This window comes from Mobula birostris, chromosome 7, assembly GCF_030028105.1.
Source record: "Mobula birostris isolate sMobBir1 chromosome 7, sMobBir1.hap1, whole genome shotgun sequence".
NCBI classification, from domain to species: domain Eukaryota; kingdom Metazoa; phylum Chordata; class Chondrichthyes; order Myliobatiformes; family Myliobatidae; genus Mobula; species Mobula birostris.
Window position 1 is genome coordinate 40,814,675 of NC_092376.1, and position 19,407 is coordinate 40,834,081.

The 19,407-nt window shown below is 41.7% G+C and overlaps 1 long non-coding RNA gene across 1 annotated transcript in view; it reads right to left on the reverse strand.

The window, feature by feature from the left end:
• Positions 1–19,407, reverse strand: part of LOC140200712 (uncharacterized) — a 147,686-nt gene that overhangs the window by 82,206 nt on the left and 46,073 nt on the right. The gene's annotated exons all lie outside the window — the stretch shown is intronic.

Below are 19,407 nucleotides of genomic sequence, written 5' to 3' on the forward strand. Positions count from 1 at the left end.
TTCCCTTGTCTACTCTTTCTGAGGTTAAGAGACTAAGAGGGTATACGATCAATGTATATTAAATTACAATGGGCGAGATAGGGAAGATTGCAGGCAACATTTCTCCATATTAAAGTAAAGGATATAGATCTAGGATAAGGGAGAAGTGTGTTAAAGAATAGAAAGTACCCGGACAGCCTCAGAGAGTGGCGGAAGCTGGGTTATTGGAGTGACTAGATGAATCACTTAGGCATAGAAGGGCTTGGACTAAGTGCTGGGAGATGCAGTTGATACAGAAGGGTCAGTGTGGCCAACCACTCAGTGTGGCTGATTCGGTCAAATAGACTGTTCCCATGCGGTGTTTTTCCATGGTACCAATGGCAGCTCCTTCTCTTTGCAGTTTTCGGTATACCTGTATTTCATGCTAGGCAGTATGCTACTAAATCTCTATAGTATTTCATTGTCATATAATATGCAGACCAAAACTGTGCAAAGCACTCTGTGTAAAATCCATATTTTATACGAATTCACCTATATTTCCATTTGTCCCTATTTTCACATTTAATGTTGAGAAACCCAATATTCCATGAGATTTCGATTCATGGCATTATCCTGAATATTTCAGTAACCTGAATATTTCATCATATTGTTTTCTCCATTTAAGATACAATAATCACATTGTTTTTTTCTTTAACTGCCATGTACAACCTCAAAGGTGCATCATGTGTCAACAATTTTTAAAATTTGGGCAACATTTCCACCAATTATATATCCAGCTTATTTATGTAGAGAGAGAACAGATGCAATGTCAGATCAGCTCCGTGCGGGAGAGCATTAGCCAGTTCCAACTGTTCTGATCAAATGTCCTTGAATTCTGCTTCTCGTTTTTCCCTACTAGTCAGTTTTTTAACCAATTTCTTTTTCTCTTATTTCTACAGCATTTAATATTTTTCAATAGTTTCCAATGTAACTTGATTACTATCACAGAAAATGCTACCACCCTGAATTGTTAGTTTAAGAAAGGTTTTAAGAAGCCCTTCAGCAAGATTAAGAGAGATTTTAAGGATGGAATTCTAGGGCGTTGGAAGTTGATAGCAAAATGGAGTATTTAAATTCAGGACTATCCAAGAAGGTAGAAATTGACATGCAGAGAACTTTAAGGGTTTACCGGCCCAAAAGAGCTTGTGGAGACTGGTTATGTTGCGGGGATGGAAGCCCAGTGGCATTGATAATGAATTCATTTGAGAAAATTTCTCTCTTTTCGATCTGAATGAATACACCATGGTTGTCCCAGGCTTTATTAGAACAGTAGTAGATGAGGGTGTCACCACAAAATTATTCAGAGCCTTTCCCACCCAGAAGTCCTGAATGAAAAATAAGATCCATAATCTGCTGAGGGCCAGATCAGAGGCATTCAAGTCTGGCAACCAAGAAAGTTTCAAGACATCCAGGAATGATCTCTGGAAGGCCATCTCATGGGCAAAGTGGCAAGTTTAGACTAAACTGAAATCAATGAACACTGCTCAGCAGTTGTGGAAGGTCTTGAAAGCTATCACCTTGAGAGCTTATAAAAGTAAAACTGAGCGACATTGATGATAAAGGGTTTCGCTTCCAAATGAACTCAATGCCTTCTGTGCTCGCTTTGACTGTCAAAACATGGAGGAGCCTTCACGAGCTGCCACAGCCCCTGATGACCCTGTGATTTCAGTCTGAGTCCGACGTGCAAGCATCCTTCATGAGGGTGAACCCACAGAAAGCATACAGCCCAAATGGGGTACCTGGCCAAGTACTGAAGATCTGTGCTGATCAACTGGCTGGATGTTCACTGAGATATTTAACCTCTTGCTTCAGCAGTCTGAGGTACCCATCTACTTCAATCAGGTTTCATTCATACTGGTTCCCAAGAAGAATATGGTAACCTGCCTCAGTGACTGTTATCCAATAGCAATTACGTCGACAGTGATGAAGTGTTTTAAGTGTTTTGAGAGGCTGGTGATGAAACATATCAATTACTGCCTGAGAAGTGATTTGGACCCGCTCTAATTTGGCTACCCGCACAACAGGTCCACAGCTGAAGTCATCTCATTGGCTCTTTCCTCAACCCTGAAACATATGGACAGCAAAGATGCATACGTCAGAATGCTCTTTATTGACTACAGCTCAGCTCAGCATTCAATACCATCATCCCCCTCAAAACTAATCAATATGCCTCAAGACCTTGGCCTTCTGCCATTGAATCCTCAATTTCCTCACTTGCAGACCCCAGTGAGTTTGGATTGGCAACAACATCTCTTCCATCAGCACAGGTGCACCACAAGGCTGTGTGCTTAGTCCCCTGCTCTGCTCACTTTACACTTTTGACCGTGTGGCTAAGCACAGCTCCAATGACATATTCAGGTTTGCTGATGACACCACTGTCATAGGCTGAACCAAAGGAGGTGATCAATCAGCATATAGGACAGAGATTGAAAATCTGGTTGAATGTTTCATAATACAACCTTTTACTCAATGTCAGCAAGACCAAGAAGCTGAGTTTTGACCAGAAGGAGAATACCAAAGGTCCATCAGCTAGTGCTCATCGGGGGATCAGAGGTGGAGAGGGTCACCAACTTGAAATTCCTCTGTTATAATTTCAGAGGACCTGTCCACGGCCTAGCATGTAAGTGTAATTAAAAAGAAAGCATGACAGCGCCTCTACGTACTTTCTTAAGAGTGTGCGGAGATTCGACACGACATCGAAAACTTTGACAAACTTCTACAAATGTGCGTTGGAGAGCATGTTGTTTGGCTGCATTTCAGCTGGGTATGGAACCACCAATGCCTTTGAACAGAATATCCTACAGAAAGTAGTGGATATGCCCCAGTCCATCGCGGATAAAGTCCTCCCAATCATTGAGCACATTTACATAGAACATTCTCGCAGAAAAGCAACATCCATCATTCAGAATCCCACCACCCAGGTCATGCTCTCTTCTCGCTGCTGCTATCAGGAAGATGGTACAGGAATCATAGGACACACACCACCAGGTTCAGGAACAGTAATGACCCCTCAAACCATCGGGCTCTTGAACATGAGGGGATAATTTCACTCAGCTTCATTTTCCCCATCACTGACCTGTTCTCACTACCTATGTAGTCACTTTTAAGGATTCTTCATCTCAAGTTCTCAATATTTGTTGTTTATTTATTATTATTATTATTTCTTCTTTCTTTTTGTATATGCACTGTTTGTGTTTTACACACTAGTTGTACACCCAGTTGTTGCAGTCTTTCATTAATTCTATTATGATTATTAGATTGTTTTTGAGTATGCCCACAAGGAAATGAACCTCAGATTTGTATTTGGTGATGTAATGATGATGTGCCTCGATAATAAACTTACTTTCAACTTTTAACTTACTCAATATCACATGCAAGTTATCAATTATAACAGATGCGGGATGTTGGAATAACCTAGAGATGTTGGTAAACTAGACTGAGGGTTGTCAGCACACAACTTGAACTAGACAAGTATTTTTAAATGATGACACTGAGAAGTAGCATGTCGATGAAAGTCAGAAGGGAGCCAAAGGCAAATCATTTAGAGACTTCCTTGTGGAGTTGGAAGAGGGGTCAATGCAGATGATTCTCCGAATATGATACGCTAAATAAAAATATAACCAGAAAACAACCAGCTGTTCTGCTCCGCTGAAAGAAAAATGTTTTGCAGGACGAGTGGTCAATGTCACAGGAGGCAAACAGGTCAGAAGTCTGTAGCTGAGGTTGCAGAGAACGCTATGTGTGACTTTGATGAGTGTTCAGTATTTGGACACTCAATATTTTGTCAGGATCAGAAAGCTACTTAGAAGGACTGGTGTGGGAACAATAAATATGGGTCAGATAGAAAAGGAAGGTTGAAGGTAAATTGGTCATTTATAAGGTCGATGTAGTCATGTAGTTTTATGGGGAATGATAGTGATGGAAGTAGAGAACAGAATAAAATGATGATGGAAGGTTTGAGGGTGGCAGGACAATTACTGAGAAGAGGGAAACACTTGCACTAGTACCATGGACCAACACCTTCAGCATAAACCATGTACAAACGTACCTACTAAATATGAAACAGCAAACTCTTGAAATTCTGCTGCTACTCTTATTCATTCAGAGTTCATCAGCATAAAAATGGTCATATAAAAGAACATATAGTATTTAACAAAGAATTAATCAGACGTGAATATGCGTCACTGATTTACTTTTAACTTGGATTACTCTGGGAAAAGCTATGCTACCTCTCAAACCCTAAAAGTCAAATATTGAAACAGATCTTAGGCAACAGTAAAAAGAGGTCCATGAGTTATCAAATGTTAATTTTATTTAAAGTTTAAAAAGAGTCAAATGAAGGAAATTGGTAAGATTAGTAGGTATAAAGGTAAGACAGAATATATGTTCTTAAAATCAAAAATACAATCTTTTAGTGAGAAATATTTAAATGCACAGAAACAGGAATAAAATTGCCTCATTTTCCTACATGAATATGTAAAATGATAATTAGTTCAGTGTTCATTACTGTGCACTGAAGCTTACTAGGACCCGATAAAGACAATTGCCATTTATTGACTAAACTACTATTGAAAGCAAAGGGGAACTCACCAGGGTGACATGAAATCTTGATTAGAAATCCAAACCAGAATCGAAGCCACTGAACAATTTTTTTTTTTGGAGCGCTTTTCACTCACCACTGCAAATGAGTTTATTAAATGTCAGAGATAAGGAACAGAATAACATTAAAACTGCCATTTTGATTCTGATTGTTTATAATACACTTCCAGTGGTAATATACTTGTAATGAACCATATTTCCTCTGAAATGCACAAAAACCCTTGGTTTTATTTGTCGTACATGGTGAGTAAATGCATCACAACATTCGGCTAATCTATTCCACTGTATCTGTGCTATAAGACAAATCAATTAACTTTCACCCCAGGAGCTGAGAATAAATGATAATGGGAATCACCCTTCATGTTTAAATCACAATATCAAGTCATTAGATGTATTCTTCCTTCTTGCTTATTGCCAATAACAACAAACACTCATTATTCACTTGTTACTTCACTTCTGAACAATGCAACAGGTTTGTACATTTTCTAACATATCCATATTAGATCTTCCATCCATTGTCTCTAGTACCTGCAGTGATCTGGGAATGGAAACATTCAACGAATGGATTACTCCTGCTGTCAGTCTTTCCAGTTCCAGAAAATTAAATGATGAGAAATCACTAAGAGTATTAAATCACAACACACTATCTTCTTTAAAAGGAAACTACTTTATAACTCAAAGACAACACAATTACTGTGTGCAGATAACAATCCTGAAAATTAGTGAAAGGATCAAGAGAGTAAAATTGATCACAAGAAGCACCTGACAATTTAATTTTGTGGGCATTAAGATATTGAATGCCCTGTACTGGGCCTGGCACATAGGTGCAATCACAAGGAAGGCATGTAAGTCTATTTATTTTCGGAGCCAGTTAAGAAAGTTTAGTTGCAGAGCTTCTCTGGAGTAGCTGCTACCATTCACGCCACACAAGTCATGAGTAGTGATGATATACAATATTATTAAATTCAGCTGTCACCCACTGACATTCAGTGGTATTACTACCAAGGAAATCCTCACTATTGATATCTTGGCGATTACCACCCACCACAAATTGAACATAGAAATGTGACTTCAGGGCAGATCAGGGGCTAGGAATTTTGTAGCAAGTAACTTATCTCCTAACTCTCTGCAGCATATCCACCATCTTTGGAGTTTAAGTCAGGAGTATGATGGATTACTCTTTGCTTGCCTGAATGAATGCAACTTCAACGACACTCAAGCAGCTCAACACCATGCAACCTAGGTGGTAGACAACTCATCTGCTTCTAATCACCCGTTCCACCACCAACACACAGTTGCTAAAGTTTGCACCATCAACAGGATGCACTGCAGCAACTCACTAAGACTCTGTAGACAGCACTTACCAAACCCTTGGCTTATACCAGCTAGAAGGATAAGAACAGCAAAAGCACAAGAACACCTCCTGGTAGCTGCTCTCCAAGCCTTGCATCATCCTGGAACGTGGGTGAATGTTCTGGATCCATCCCTCTCCAACAGCTCTTTGAATCTCTCCAACTTCTGACGTGACATTAAGTGCCCACGGGAGGAGATGAGTGCAGGACAGACACCATGTACCATAGAAAGCACCTGGTGCTCTCTGTCTGGATAGGGACATGGAAATGTATTCAGTTCACTTTGAATGAATGGAATCCATTATATCCTTAATGCAGTGTATAAACAAGGAAAAGGAAACCAGCAAATGTACATCCTCTTCCTTGGTGAATTCCAGAGATGGTGCAGGTTTGCACTAATAAAATGATGTGAGGCATTTTATGTTTAGGAAAAACTGTAACAACTCATTTTTGTACTCCAAACGCTGAACACAAAGCCGGTAACAGAAACTCACGTAATCATGTCATCACTTTCAACCAAGCTCTTAAAGTGAACTCCAACTCGTTGTCAGTGGTTGTGAAGTATGTATATTTTCACCAATTACATTACCCTACACAGCATTCACCCCCCCCCCACCTACCCCCAGGAATTCACTAGAATCAACATTGTGAGCCTGCCTGGAGCTCGGAGGAGACACCTGGCTCCAGACCTATGTTCCATGGGTGCAGGGACAGCAGGTGCCTCTGACTCATACAGTAGTGTGTTGACATATCCAGGGTCATGTTGTAATGGCAGGGGTATGGTAGCAGAATCATGCAAGTCTTGGTGGGCCGGTTTAAGGCAATGTACTGAAATACATTCAGGTTTACCCCTCTCATCTATGATAAAAGCCTTTACCCCCGTTCCAAAACACAGAACGGGCCATCGTAAGGGGGCCTAAGGAGATGCTGGTGTGCATCATGGCAGATGAAAACAAACGAGGCGGAATGGAAGTCAACAGGAACCCAAGAGTGCTGTATGCTATGATGGGAGGTAGGAATGAATGCAAAGGAATTGAATGTAGTGAGTAGGGTGGAACGCTGCTGAGAGACTGACCAAGCCGTTGTGGTGTCAGGAATAAAACCACCTGGCACTCGTAACAGCTGCCCCATTACCAATTCAGCCGCGGATGACTGCACGTCCTCTCTTGGAGCTGTTCTGAACTCCTGCAGAGTCCACAGGAGCCGATCACGCCAACACTCATCGGTCAGGGAATCCCTCAGAGCAGCCTTTAAGGAGCAGTGAAACCACTCGCATAGGCCATTGGACTGTGGGTGATGCAGCCTAACGCCAAGGTTCTGAAATGAATTGGGGATTGCGGTCAGAGGAAATATCAGATGGGGTGCCAAACCAAGCTACCCAGGTGTTGATGAACATCCAAGCCATGTCTGCAGCTGTCGTTGATGCTAGAGGGATAATCTCTGCCCACCTGGCTGTACGGTCCCCCATGATAAGGAGGTGCGTGAAACCGCGGGAGAGGACGAAGAGGACCAACAAGGTCCACATTGACATGTCAAACCATTGTTCAGGGACTCAAAAAGTGCCAATGGCGCCTATATGAGACAGGTAATTTTTGCTTGCTGGCACTCCACACAGGCTGCAGTCCAATCATGCACATCCTTTCTGAGGCTGTGCCACACAAACCAGTCCAATCAGGCACATCCTTTCTGAGGCTGTGCCACACAAACCAGTCCAATCAGGCACGTCCTTTCTGAGGCTGTGCCACACAAACCAGTTTTTTGTAAGGCCTTCTGGCTCAGATGCGAGAGGCCATGTATGGAATTAAAAACAATCTGCCTCCAGTATGGGGTGAGGGTGACCAGTTGAGTCATGCTACAGAAGAGAAAACCCAGCTTCCCTGAACTTAGTATCAGCCGACCGCAGACCCGTGACGGCTCTTTGGTAAGCCTGGAGCTCTCATCAGTAGCTTGCTACTCTTGGTCAGGAGCTTGCTTGCCTGCCATGCTGGCATAGTCAATCCATGTGTATGGCCCCAACAGCTTACCGTGGTAGGCAATCAGCCACGGCATTATTTTTCCCCTTGATACGTTGTATATCAGTTGTGAACTCTGATATGTAGGCCAGGTGACACTGTTGTCGTGCAGACCATGGGTCCGATATTTTGGCCATTGCGTGCAGGAAGTGTTTGTGGTCAACGAACACTGTGAAATGCTGACCCTCTCGAAGAAAATTAAAATGGCTGGCAGCCGGATAGAGACCAAAAAGCTCATGGTCAAACATGCTGTAATTCCTTTTGGGGGGGATGGAGCTGCCAACTGAAAAAGGTGAGCAGCTACCACACGCCTCTGACCAATTTTTCATGCACAGCACCCACAGCATAGTCTGAAGCGCCTGCGGTAACGGCTTTGGGTGAATTGGGAAGCGGGTGTGCCAGTAGGGTCGTGTTAGAAAGAACTCGTTCGGTGTCATCAATTGCTCTAGTCATGTCCGCTGACCAGACAAGCACGCGATTAGGGGCATTGCCTTTAAACACACTGTAAGGGGGAGCATAAATTCAGAAGTTCACGGAATGAAGCAGTGATAGAAATTCACCATACCTAAACACTCCTGTAGTTTTTTTTTAGTAGTGTGAGGCAGTAGGAAATCCATAAAAGTGGCTACTTTTGACAGGAGGGGTTTTGCACCTTCTGCGGAGATGTGATAGCCAAGAAAGTCAATGGTTGATAACCCAAACTGGTATTTAACAGGGTTAATAATCAACCCGGGTTGGCTTAAGGGCTCAAAAAGTGTGCAAAGATGAGATACTTGTTTGGATTTGGATGCACTGGTGACAAGTATGTCATCCAGGTAAACGAAAGGAAAGCCTAAGTCTTTTAATATAGAGTCCATCAGCCATTGGAAAGTCTGTGCTACATTCTTCAGTCCTAGTGGCATGCGCAGAAATTCAGAGAGGCCAATTGGGGTTGTCACAGCCCTTTCGGGAATGTCCTCCGAGAACACGAGCAACCTGACGGTAGCCCCTAACTAAATCGACTTGAGAAAAAATTAACTTTCCCACTAAACATTTCGAAAGGTCTTGGATTTTTTGGATTGGGTAACAATCGGGGGTGGTGACATTGTTAAGTCATCAGTCACCACATGAGCGGCAACCACCATCGGACTTACGGATCATATGGTGGGGCAAAGCCCAGAGGCTATTCGACTAAGTCCTCCCATGTTGGAAAACTCAGCCTTTGTGGTTGCCAGCTTTTTTGAGTCCAGTCTGTGCACGTGGGCCAGTTGTGCAAATGAGGTGCTCGACCCCATGTTTTGAGACTGTAGTTGAGAATGGGTGCTTGGTGAGGTTTGGGAATTCACCCAGCAGTCAGGTAAACTCACATCCAGTGGTGCATGTGCTTGACAGAATCTTTGTGGGGAACTTACTGGGGGAGCAAGGTAATGACCCAAATTCTTTGACATCCACAAGCTGGCAGTTCTTAAGATCAGCTCACAGTCCTTGGGCACTTGGTAATCTGCACTGAGCGGAGGTCTAGGACAAAGTCCAGGACTTTAGCCAGGATGAAGTCCCATGTGTAACATCACCTTCTGTAGCAGAGCATCACCCATTGTATCCCATAAGTCTGGATCCTGCTGTCATTGGCAGCCTCCAGTGAGGTTTCATCGTTCTTTGCCTTCTAATCAGTAGCAAGCTCCCTATAATCCATCACTGGTGCATTAGTGAGGGGCTTTGCAAACTTAATCAGGCATTTACTGCATAAAGGGTTCTTTAAAAATTAAACAAGGATGGTGATTTCCCGGGTGAGACAGCATGTGGTTCATTAGCTCTGATGGCTTAGCATCCCCGAGGCCAGGCAAGGAGAGCAACTGTTTGGCGTGATCAGACTCTGATAGTCCAAAAGTCTGTAAGAGGTGAGTTTTCAGCAATCAGTACTTATTGTGTTCAGGTGGGTGTTCTAGTAGACTCACAACTCACACAGCCGTGGAGCTGCTGAGCGATGCTATCACATAGTAAAATTTGGTGTCCTCGGTGGAGAAGTCTCGTAGCGTGAATTGGGCCTCGGCTTGTACAAACCAGGCCACTGCATTTTCCTCCCAAAACTCCAGTAGGTTCAAAGCGACTACATTGGTCAACACGTTTAATAACTCTGGAATCATCCTAGATTATCGGGGTCACTAATGTAGGGTTTCACAAATAAACTGGCCTATGGTATTTTATGTTTAAGAAAAACCACAACAATTCATTTATTGTATTCCAAACACTGAACACAAAGTGCAGTACCAGAAACTCAAGTAATTATGTCATCATGTTAGACCTGCCTCTTAAAGTGAACCCCAACTCAGGGTCAGTGGTTGTGAATTATGTACATTTCCACCAAATACATGACCCTACAATTGACTCCACAACCACTGAGGCCAAGCTAACTGGCCTATAACTTCCTTTCTCCTGCCTCTCTCCCTTTTTGAAGAGCGAGTGACATTTTCAATTTTCCAGTCTTCTGGAGCTATGCCAGAATCCATTGATTCCTGAAAGATTGTTACTAGCCCCCACAATCTCTTCAGCCACCTCTGTCAGAACTCTAGGGTGTAGACCATTTGGTCCAGGTGACTTAGCTATCTTCAAGCCTTTCAGTTTCTAAGCACCTTCTCCCTAGTAATAACAACTTCGCTCACTTCTGCCCTTGACACTCTCGAATTTCCAGCATACTGCTAATGTCTTCCACAGTGAAGGTCGATGCAAAATATTTATTCAGTTCATCTGCCATTTCCTTGTCCCACAGTACTATCTCTATAGCATCACTTTCCAGTTTTCGATATCTACTCTCACTTTTCTTTTATACTTTATGTATCTGAAGAAACTTTTTGTGTGCCCTTTAATATTATTAGCTAGCTTACTTTATATTCCATCTCTAACTTCTTAATTACTTTTTTAGTTGTCTTCTGTCAGTATTTAAAAGCTTCCCAATCCTCTAACTTCCTACAATGCTTTGTTTTATTATATGCCCTCTCTTTGGTTTTTATGTTGGCTTTGAATTCTCTTGTCAGCCACAGTTGATCCATTCTGCCTTTAAAATACCTCTTCCTCTTTGGGATGAATCTATCCTGCATGTTCCAAATTGCTCCCAGAAACTCCAGCCATTGCTATTCTACCATCATCCCTGCTAGTGTTCCCTTCCCATCAATTTTGGCCAACTCTTCTCTTATGCATCTGTAATTCCCTTCACTCCACTGTAATACTGATACATATGACTTTATCATTCTCAAATTGCATAGTGAATTCTATCATATTATGATCACTTATCCCTAAGGGTTCCTTTACCTTAAGCTCTCTAATCAATTCCAGTTCATTGCACAACAACCAATCCAGAATACCTGATCTCCTAGTGAGTTCAACCACAAGCTGCTCTAAAAAGTTATCTCATGGGCATTTCACAAATCCCCTCTTGGAATCCGGCACCAACTTGTTTTTTCCCAATCTACCTGCATATTAAAATCCCCCTTGACTATCATAACATTGCCCTTTTGACATGCATTTTCTATTTTCCAATGTAATTTGTAGACCACATTTTTGCTACTGTTTGGAGGTCTGTATATAACTCCATTCAGGCTCTATCCACAACAATTCTATACCTTCTGATCCTATGTCACCTCTTCGAATGATTTGATTTTTTTTTACCAACACAGCCACCCCATCCTCTCTGCCTACTTTGCTGTCCTCTTGATACAATGTGTATCCCTGAGCGTTAAGCTCTCAACGATAATCTTCTTTCAGCCACGATTCAGTGATGCATGAAATGTGATAACTGCCAATCTCTGACTGTGCTACAAGTTCATCGACCTTATTTCATATACTGTGTGCATTCAAATATAACACCTTCAGTCTTGTATTCATCACCCTTTTTGATTTTGTCTCCCTCTTACATTGCAACTCATCCCGTTGACTGCAATGTTGCCCTATCATCAGCCTCTCCTTGCTAGCAGTCTCACTACACACTGCCACTGTTTGTAAACCAATTTTCCCATCCACAGCCCTATCACTCCAGCTCCCAACTCCCCACCCGCCAAATGAGTTGAAACCCTCCCCAGCAGCTCTACCAAGCATATCCGCAAGGATATTGGTCCCTCTCGGCTTCAGGCATAAACCGTCCCTTTTGTACAAGTTATCCCTTCCCCAGAAGAGATCCCAATGATCCAGAAATCTAAACCCCTGCCCCCATCTGACAGAACATTGGGAATTTTAATTTTATATTTGTCCGTTGATAAGCGAGCATACCTTTTCAGGAACTTATTTGACCACAGTTCAACCAAGATGAAACAAATAAGAATAACCTACTTAAAATTGCAGCATTATTGTTCATTCAATAACTGCAAGATAACCATGAACCACCATTTAATATCTTGCATTACAACAGACGCCTCTCTGGATGAAATTCAAAATGCCCTACTGTGAGATAATATGCATTAAAAATTGCACTACACTTCGCTAAGTTTGTTATTTGCAGGAGAGTTACAAACATTTCTAATCTGCTTTCAATAACTGTGTTAGATTTGGTTTCAGTACGGCTCTCATGTCTGATTAGTTATAAATAGGAACCTTAAATTCGGTATGTTACATAAGAAATAATATTATTGACTTGTCAAGCTATATAGAGTACAACTCAGTTTCTACCCAAATGATCTCCTCATAAAACGTTCTGCAATTTTCTCTGTTCCTGTTCAGCCAAACTAGAGCGTTGAAGTTACAAAATTACATCTACTATAAAGATGAGTTATTTTGATTAAAGGCCTTATTCAATGCGGTCATTGCTTGCTTTTACACAGCACTGGAACTGACTTTAAAAAGCAAGGTGAAAGCTGAGGGCAAACCAGTATCGTGGGTCACCATTACATTGAAATACAAAGGCTCAGAGTTCTGTCTTTCCATCCAAATGGAGTAAGTAAGCAGGAGAGATTTCTTACCTACAGAGATACGTGTGAAGGTCATTCAGAACGGCAGGTTTTCGGATGGCCACTCAGCAAAGATCACCACCAGCAAAATGTGTAGCCCCACGAACGGCAATATTCTGCACATACTGCTGTCTCTTTGCCAGAACTCCTATGGGTATGGACTGCCCTACTGATTCCAGAGCAGTGGCAATATCAACATAGTTCATACGCTTTTAAGTAGATATTTCATTGATACAACCATATCAATTACAGGAATCAACTTTCACCTTTAAGCTCCCTAAAAAAGGGGCACGTTTACTGTGTTACAAACTCCAACTGGAAATGCTACGGTGCATTTCACTTTTAGATTTTCTTTCCTGTTGTGACTATGTACAAATAGGTGAAAAATAGCTTTGGTGTCGCAGTAGACAAAAGAACAGATGAATGTTATGCCAATATGTCATCAACTATTTGATTACCAATTATAATTCAGTACTTCTATATTCATTTTGATGGTTATCAGTAGGGCACAGACAAATTAAAATAGCTGACTAATGCTCATGTACAAAATATAGCGGCATATGAACCCTAAGTATGATTAGTATCTGAACTGATCACTGTAAATTACCAATGTAGTGCAACTATAGGGAATATGGGAAGAAATACAGGGAATATGGGCAAGGTTGGATCACTCTGCATGTCGATCCGATTTGGAGCAGCTGAGAACGTCTTCTACAGCAGCAAAATCTAGGCCCAGGGCCATTTGCTGCAGTGGACCACGGGTCCTAATGGGGTACGATCCTTTGTTCAGGCAACTTAAACGCTGGCCCAGATAGACTGTGAGCTCTTCTCTCCACAACGCTGAGGCTGTGAGACTGACCCTGGCTGCTGTACTTCAAGGCTGCAAACATCGCAGAGATTTGCCCCACTAATATGATGAACTGAAAATCGAGGCTTTGGGCCTACTCTGAACTGCTCTGGGGATTTGGCACTAAGGACACAATTTGGTGCAGAACACTGTTGCTGTTTCTCATTTCCATTGTTTGTATGATTTGTTCTTTTCTCTCTTTCTCTGTGTGCAGAGAGTGTTGAGGGGTTGGTCTTTTTTTAATTAGGTTCTTTTGGATTTCTTGCTTTGAATTTATACATTCATTGATAATAAATCCACTTTGAATTTTGAATCTTGAATCTTTGAAGTATTACAGGGAAAATTATAGAAATATAGAAAACCTACAGCACAATACAGGCCGTTCGGCCCACAATGCTGTGCTGAACATGTACTTATTTTAGAAATTATCTAGGGTTACCCATAGCCCTCTATTTTTCTGGGCTCCATGTACCTGTCCAGGAGTCTCTTAAAAGACCTTATCGTATCCGTCTCCACAACCGTCACCGGCAACCCATTCCACGCACTCACCACTCCATGCATAAAAAAAAAACTTACCCCTGACATCTCCTCTGTACCTACTTCCAAGCACCTTAAAACTGTGCCCTCTCATTTTAGCCATTTCAGCCCTGGGAAAAAGCCTCTGACTATCCACACTGTCAATGCCTCCCATCATCTTATACACCACTGTCAGGTCACCTCTCATCCTCTGTAGTTCCAAAGAGAAAAGGCCAAGTTCACTCAACCAATTGGGAAATGGGATTGTTCTTATGCCTGCATTAACTCAGTGAGGTGAATGGCTGCTTTCTATATCATGAGGAAATATAGTGGCGCGTGGCCAAGTGGTTAAGGCATCGGTCTAGTGATCTGAAGGTCGCAAGTTCGAGGCTCAGCTGAGGCAGCATGTTGTGCCCTCGAGCAAGGCACTTAACCACACATTGCTCTGAGACGACACCAGTGCCAAGCTCTATCGGCCCTAGTGCCCTTCCCTTGGATAACAGTGATGGCGTGGAGAGGGGAGACTTGCAGCATGGGCAACTGCTGGTCTTCCATACAGCCTTGCCCAGGCCTGTCTCAACATAGAAAATCGATGGACAGCTGAAGAAAGTAAGCATAAGGAAATATGGAATGCTTTGCCAAGGGTAGCAGTGAGAGCAGATTCAGTTGCGGAGTCCGGCAAGTATCTGAGAGAGAAACAAACCTTAAGGGCTATAGGGGGAACTTTGTGGAATGGGACTAGCTGGATTGCTCTTACAAGTAAATGGATATGGATTCAATGGATCAGTGCCTCCTTCTGCTCTGCATTCAGTCTATGAAAGTACCACGTTTGAAATAAATACCAGAAATTACATTAGGAAAACAAAATAACTTGCACCATATAGCCAAAGTAAAATTGTCAATAATGTAGTGTACAGCAGCCAACAAATAGGGCTTAATTTACATTTAAATAAACATTTGAATAAACTAGTAATATTATCGCTTCAGTCACGTTGGTTTAATATTGTCTGTGAAAATCCAATACGGAATGTACAGGACAGAAACGGGCAATTCAGCTCAAATAGTCTACACTAAAATTTATAATACAGCTTTCCTCTTCAGCTTTTCTACCCAGATTCCCTCTATAAAGATCTATATTATTAACACACTTTCTCAGATAGCAGCTCCACAGTTTAAGTCAAGATGTTTCACTCCATTTTTCTAATTCAATTATTGATGACTATTTTATATTGTTGGACTCTAATCTAATTCCTCCACACAAGTAGAAACATTCTTTCTCTCTGCTTACTGAAGGTTGGTACTGGTTCACCAGTTAGTCTCTTTTCAAGAGGAAATTGGGCCTATTAGTTTTTACCCGGTGGATATAATCCCACATTTCTGGCATCATCTTTCCAATGACAGTTTTGCATCATTTTTTGGTACCTTCACATCTTCTCATCACAAAGAAACAAGCGCACAGAGTACTCCTAATATAATACAGCTTATGAACCTCTGTACGTTTTAACATGAGCTTGCATCGTTACTCTCTGTCATGTGTATTTTTACTCTCAGAGCTCTCAATTCATCTAGCCAATTGTGATCCATACGTTGCAAGTAATATGCAACCCAGATTTAATGTTGAAATTCATTTTCTAATTATTTGTTCTTCAGCAGCATAACCTCCCCACCTCTTCCTCAACCTTAACACCAATTTAATGACATGTAAAATGTTTTCAATTATGTTCTTAATTTTAAAATGCAAGTCATTAATATAAATTATTAACCACATTATAGAGGAATGCAACAAATAACATATGACCATACTAAATGGCTATTCTTGTTTTCAGCTCACAGTCTTTTGCCTTGATGCCAGCAAGCCATCTATTCTGCTACAGTTGTCAAGCTCATTAAACAATCACATGGCATGTTACTGTATTTTGTTTTGGATAAATTAAATTCACTACGATTCAGGAAGACAGTTTAAGAAAGATGGTTTCAATTTCTACCAGCGTCTTCAAGTAGAATCATTTCCTATTTTAACATCTAAAATAGCCAGCTCTTATTCTATACTACATCCCCAGTTATAAGGCCTAGAACTACAATTTGTAGCCATCAAATTGATTTCTATCACTTACCCCATTGAATTCCTGTACAGTAATGTACTGAAAAGTACAACTACCTCATTATTTTTAAATTTCTTGGAACAGAGCTCTAATTTGCATCTCTTTCTTATTTACATAAGAAATAGGAACAGGAGTATGCCATCAAGCAGGCCTCTGCCATTCGATAAGATCATGGCTCATCCAGCCGTGGACTTAACTCCATCTACTTGTTTTTTTTCCATAACCCTTATTTCCCCTGCTACGCAAAAATCTACTTGTGTTTTAAATATATTTAATGAGGTAGCCTCTACTGCTTCCCTGGCTAGGGAATTCCATAGATTCACTACTCTCTGGAAGAAGCAGTTTCTCCTCATTTATGTGCTAACTCTAATCCCCGGAATCTTGAGACCATGTTCCTTCAGTTATCCAGATATCAATGTGTTAGGCCAATATATTTTTTCTTTGATGTGTTCTCTCTAAATGAACCCAGTACCTCGACGGAAGTCCAAACCATGTGTTAGCTTTCATAAGTTGAGGGACAGAGTTTAAGAGTCGCGTGGTAATGATGCAGCTCTATAAAACTCTGGTTAGGCCACACTTGGAGTACTGTGTCCAGTTCTGGTCGCCTCACTATAGGAAGGATGTGGAAGCATTAGAAAGGGTACAGAGGAGATTTACCAGGATGCTGCCTGGTTTAGAGAGTATGTATTATGATGAGAGATCAAGGGAGCTAGGGCTTTACTCTTTGGAGAGAAGGAGGATGAGAGGAGACATGATAGAGGTATACAAGATATTAAGAGGAATAGATAGAGTGGATAGCCAGTGCCTCTTCCCCAGGGCACCACTGCTCAATACAAGAGGACATGGCTTTAAGGTAAGGGGTGGGAAGTTCAAGGGGGATATTAGAGGAAGGTTTTTTACTCAGAGAGTGGTTGGTGTGTGGAATGCACTGCCTGAGTCAGTGGTGGAGGCAGATACACTAGTGAAATTTAAGAGACTACTAGACAGGTATATGGAGGAATTAAAGGTGGGGGGTTATATGGGAGGTAGGGTTTAAGGGTCGGCACAACATTGTGGGCCGAAGGGCCTGTACTGTCCTGTACTACTCTATATTCTATAGATACAGGCCCTTCTACCCCACAATATTGTGCTGACCTTTGAACTTACTCCAAAATCAATCTCGCCCTTCCCTTGCACTTAGTCCTCCATTTTTCTTTCATGCATGTGCCTATCCAGGAGTCTCTTAAATGTCCTTAATGTATCTGTCAGTACCACCACTCTTGGTAGAGTCTTCCACACAACCACCACTCTGTATAAAAAAAGAGATTTTTTCTATCACTGCCATTAGCTCTAACATATCCACGTACTTTTCTACAATCACTTTTAAATCATTCCTTCTTATATTAGCCATTTCTACCCTGGGAAAAAGGTCTGACTGTCCATTCTATCTATGTCTCTTATCCTCTTATACAACTCTATCGAAGTTGCCTCTCATCCTCTTTCACACTTAAACAAACAAAGTATGTTCCCTAATCCAGGTGGCCAAGTGGTTGATGTGCTCGTCTAGTGATCTGAAGGTCGCTAGGTTGAGCTTTAGCTGAGGCAGCGTGTTGTGTCCTTGAGCAAGGCACTTAACCACACATTGCTCTGCGACAACACTGGTGCCAAGCTGTATCGGCCCTAGTGCCCTTCCCTTGGACAACATCGGTGGCGTGGAGAGGGGAGACTTGCAGCATAGGCAACTGTTGGTCTTCCACACAACTTTGCCCAGGCCTGCGCCCTCAAAACCTTCCAAGGCGCAAATCCATGGTTTCACGAGGCTAACAGGTGACTATATATTAAAAAAAATCCAGGTAGCATCCTGGTAGATCTCCTCTGCAATCTCCCTAAAGCTTCCACATCTTTCCTATAATGAGATGACCAGAAATGAACAGTATCCAAGTATGGTGTCCAAACAAAGCGTGTAGTCTAACCAGGGCCTTGTATACCTGCAGGTAAACTCCTACCCTCCCAAAACTCAGTCTCTTATATTTTCTCCACCACTCATTAGCCTTTTTGTACTTGTCTGTACATATCTGACATTTTAATCACAATACTTGAATGAAGATGGTGTAATAGATTATCTTCGAAAGCTGAAGAAGTCAAGCAGCACAAGAAACGGCAGTACACCACGGTCAGAGAGGATTTCTTTCATCTCCATAAATGTTATTTCCTCCCACTCTTTCACTGTCTTGCTCAGATTGTTAACCTCCCCATCATCTCAGCCCACATCACAACTACTCTGAATCAGCACACAGAAAAATAGCTTGCATGAATCATCTTTTGACATTCATTTCTAACTTTTCATCACCTACCCTGTCCTCTGCACTGCATGCTTTCTTTGACTATTTTCATAATATTCAATGTCAATCATGCTACAAATTCAATCAGCTAAACCGCAGGAAGACTGGAGATCTAATTATTATATCATTAGCATCAATTCTGCTCTTCATCGTGAATACAAGACATCACCTAAATCAACAAAATATTTATTTTAATTTTAGCACATCATTGTCTCCCTGACCCTTTCCCACTCCTCTTCTTCTACCACTTGTATTTCCCTTGGTCAATTATTACTTCCCATCCCCCCTTGCTCCTGACTACCTCCTCTGCTTTAAGACAGTGAACTAGCGGGGATGGTGATCTGATGGCATTTTGCCCTTGGGAGATGGCGACACTTCAACAGCATTCTCATATCCCTCCAAGTGATCACATGGTTCTCTTGTTGCCACAGTCTACACTTGACACTGCGTGTCCATCCAGAAGCCGCGCATTCCTTTTCAAAAGCTCACATGAATGTTCTCCTCAGTTACATGCTCCCTCCAAATAGGACCCATATACTGACCCCATGGCTTACTATCTTAAAATATGCATTGTAATTTTCAGTAAGATTTCCATCTTACAGCTATGAGACTACAAAACTTAAACAAATAACAGCTATAGGCGTGACTTAATAAAACCATAAGACTATATGACATTGGGCCAAATGGCCTAATTCTACTCCTTCAAGTCTGCTCCGCCATTCCACTA